Here is a 4,244-nt window from a genome sequence, read left to right as displayed (position 1 = left end):
TAAGTCTGGGACCTGGCTGTTCTGTAAGTCTGGGACCTGGCTGTACTGTAAGTCTGGGACCTGGCTGTACTGTAAGTCATTGGCCGCTTTTCTTTGAGTTTCTATGACTGTGACTAATGCCTTCTTTGAGCATCACTCAACAGTGAAGTGTTCCCTTATGGGATTACAGGGTCAAAAGTCAGTGACTCCGGGCTGGCGAGATGGCTTAGCGGGTAAGAGCACTGATTGCCCTTCCGAAGGTCCTAAGTTCGGATCCCAGCAACCACATGGTGGCTCACAACCACCCGTAATAAGATCTGATGCCCTCTTCTGGTGCATCTGAAGACAGCTACAGTGAATTACGCCAGAGAGAGCGGGGCAGAGCGAGCGGGCTGGCAGAGGTCCTGAGTTCAGTTCCCAGCAGCCACACACATGATGGCTCATGGCCACCTGCACAATTACAGTATATTCATACACATAAAATAAATAAAATAAATCTTTAAAAAAAAAAACACAGTGAATCCAGGCTGACAGGATGGCTCAGTGGTTATTCCAGATTCATTTCTACGGCTTTGATAAAACACTGGCTAGAAGCAACTTGGGAAGAAAAGTTTTACTTGGCCACATGTCCACCATGAAGGGAAGTGAGGGCAGGGATTGAAGCAGAGACCATGGAGGAACACTGCTTATTGGCTTGTTCTCTATGGCTCGCTCAGCCGGCTTATACAACCCAGGAGCCTTGTCCATGGGCGACAGTGCCCACAATGGGCTGGGCCCTCTGACATCAACCACTAAAAGAAAAGGTCCCACCAACTTCCCTCTAGGACAAATGGACAGAGGTGTCTTCTCACTTAACTTCTCTCTTCTCCAATAACTCTAGTTGTGTCAAGTTGACAAAAACTAGCACACTGGGAAACCTGCTTGCTGGGCAAGCATGGGGCCCTGGGTTTGATCTCGCATGGAGTGAAATGTATAGTAAAGCCTCTGTGTGTGGCTTCAAGGGAAATGCTTCAGCACAGCCTTGGTGGTGTTTGGGTCAATCGGTAGAGGTTTGGAGGCGTTCGGGTCAATCGGTAGAGGTTTGGAGGCGTTCGGGTCAATCGGTAGAGGCTGAGACATTGTCTTGAGACTCTTTGAACCTTGAAGAAATGTTGTCTCTCTAGAGAACCTGCACTTGGTGCTACCTGAGAGCTTGCACCAACCTTGGTTGTAAGCTCCTCCTGCCAAACCTGGGGTTCTTACTTTTGGTTATGGCTAGCCAAGGTCAAAGGACCTGAGCTTTGTGTGGGTTGTTCACTCTCAGGGGCAGAAAGCGCAAGAGAACTTTGGTAGTTGGAACCTTTCCCAGCCCCAATTAACCTTGTATAATGCTTGAATAAAGTAACTGAGTGAGCTTGCTGGAGGTCAGTCTTTTCCAAGAAGGCTGAACCCCCCCCCACTCCTTCAGAAAATGAAGGCTTAGCACCTTGGTGAGCTTTTCTCTCCACTGGGGCACCCAAACCAGCATCAATTGATACAATCATCTACTTAAAAGCCAGATCTAGCCACATATGTCTCTCACCACAGCACTGGGAGGTAAAGACAGAAGCATTCTAGGGGCTTCCTGGCCAGCCAGTCTGTTTCTAGGTGCAGTGAAAGACTGTCTCAAAAAACAAAGTGGAAAAGCCATTGAGGATTACATCCCAGCACCTACTTGTTGAAACTCTACACACAATTACACAGAGCATATCCACCCCACACACATATGCAACACATGTATATACTACACATACACACACGAGATAGTGAATCCAAACATCTGGAACCTCTGGGCTGCGGATGTAGTTCAGTTGGTAGTGTGCATACACAAAGCTCTTGGTTTGATCCCCAGCACCACATAAACTGAACATAGTAACACACATCTATAATCCTAGCATTTGGGAGTTGGAATCAGGAAGACCAGGAGTTCAAGGTCATCCTGGGCTACATAGCAAGTGTACTTGCCTGGGCTACATGAAACTCTTTGTCAAAAGAGAGAAAGGACTGTCGCACAGGATGACTTTCCTCAGCTGGAGAGAGTACAGGTCAGGCCAGTAACATTCAGTCCTAGAACCTCCCCAGCTTGCAAACGCCCTACACAGCTCCCTTAACACTCTCCTTGTTTTCAGATATAGAAACAGGATGGCAGAGGCACTAGGTCACTTGTCATTTTTGGCCGTCCTCCACCACTTGTCCTGGACACCCATGTCAGCCCTTGGACAAACCTCTCTGAGAGCAGAGTCTCTGGTCCAGACTTGGCCAGGCCCTCAGACTCCAGGCCTAGGTTGTTTTTAGAAACTCAGTGGCATCATAACACAGAAAAGGGACATGCCAGATGGCCAGCCAGCCAGCTGTGTTCTTCTGGTTCTCAGGAGACCAAAAGCCACCCCCTTCCTCATCAGCTGACCTTGCCTGGTAAAACAGACCGGCTTTTCCTGCATTGGGAGGAACCATGAGGTTCGGAGGAGTGCCTAGGAGCCAGTGTTCAGGGGAAGATCAGTCTGCTGTCTGGAGAGTCACAACACCTCAGGAACGGCTAAAGTGCTTTAAACACAAAGACCTCAGTTCAGGTCCTGCGACTCTTGTGACAAAGAATGGAGGTGGCAGGCACTGCACATTGTAATCCCAGCGCTAGGAGCAGACACAGGTGGATCGATCCCTGGGCTTAGCTGTCTAGCTGAATGGGCTAGTGAGAGAGCCTGTCCATGAAAACAAAGTCAGCGGGGCTTGAGAGATTGCTCAGTGGTTAAGAGTGTTGCTCTTACACAGTGGACAGAGTTCAGACGCCAACACCTACGTCAGGTGACTCACAACATCGTCTCACTTCAGCTGTAGAATCTGCCATTCTCTTCAGGCACCTGCACTGATGTACAAATAAACTACCCCACCCCCACCCCACCCCCACACCTAATTTAAAATAATAAAGGTAAATCTTTAAAAAACAATGTTGATGACACCTAAGAAACAATATAGTTGAGGCTGAGCCCTGGCCTCCACACACATGAGCACACATGTACAAAACACACACAGGTACACTCTACCCCAGGAAGAACAAAGCACCATATAAGAGTACTGTCTTAGTTAGGGTTTTACTACTGTGAACAGACACCATGACCAAGGCAACTCTCATTTGATTGGGGCTGACTTACAGGTTCAGAGGTTCAGTCCATTATCATCAAGGAGGGAACATGGAGGCATCCAGGCAGGCATGGTGCAGAAGGAGCTGAGAGTTCCACATCTTCATTTGAAGGCTGCTAACAGAATACTGACTTCCAGGCGGCTAGGACGGGGTGGGGGGGGGGGGGGGGGGGGGGGTTGCATGGGGGGAGGCTTAAAGCCCACACCCACAGTGATGCACATATTCCAACAAGGCCACACCTCCTAATAGTGCCACTCCCTGGGCTGAGCATAGCCAAACCCTACCAAGCACCTAGTCCTTCCTTGTTTGTAGAAGGCTAGACCTCCCAGGTCTGGGGTGTATTCTGCAGACCTTGTCAGAGCTGTGCTCACATTCCTTGAGCACACACAGTTCCCAATAGACCACTTCCTACTGAAGCAAGACCATGGGTGCTCTGACTCTGGCTGCAGGCTTGCTCAGGTGTGTTCATCCCAGAGCTCAAACCAGACCAGGCAAGGAGAGCCCTCAGCAACATGTGACCAGTGGGAGCTGAGGTCAAAAATGTTTCTGTTTCCTTGTTGTTGTTCTGTCATTTCCGGCCCTACCTCCTAAAGCAAGAGTCTGTTCTTACAGGATCGATTGTGCCTTTGCTCTCTTCTCCTCCCGCTTCCCTCCCAGTGCTCACCAACACACCCTCACCTACCCTTGCATCAGAATCTGCAGTTGGAGCTGCCGCAAAAGTCTGTGACCACAGGGACCTCACATGGCTGGTTTGCATTCCAAGGACAGACTAGCCGAGATGGACAGGTGGGGGCTTTCCAGCTCAAGACCAGCCTCTTAGAGGTCCACATCTTCCAGCATGGCTCTACCCATGAGCCTGTCTGTAACTTTAATTTTTTCAAACCTTTTTTTTTTTTTTTTTTTTTTTTTTTTTTTTTTTTTTTTTTTTGGTTTTTCGAGACAGGGTTTCTCTGTGTAGCCCTGGCTGTCCTGGAGCTCACTCTGTAGACCAGGCTGGCCTCAAACTCAGAAATCCGCCTGCCTCTGCCTCCCAAGTGCTGGGATTAAAGACGGGTGCCACCACTGCCCAGCTTCAAAGCTTATTTTTTTTCAAAGATTTATTTATTTA

Source organism: Mastomys coucha, unplaced genomic scaffold (assembly GCF_008632895.1).
Source record: "Mastomys coucha isolate ucsf_1 unplaced genomic scaffold, UCSF_Mcou_1 pScaffold23, whole genome shotgun sequence".
Taxonomy (NCBI): Eukaryota; Metazoa; Chordata; class Mammalia; order Rodentia; family Muridae; genus Mastomys; species Mastomys coucha.
The sequence above is the reverse complement of the archived record's forward strand: the minus strand, read 5'-3'. Positions refer to the sequence as shown.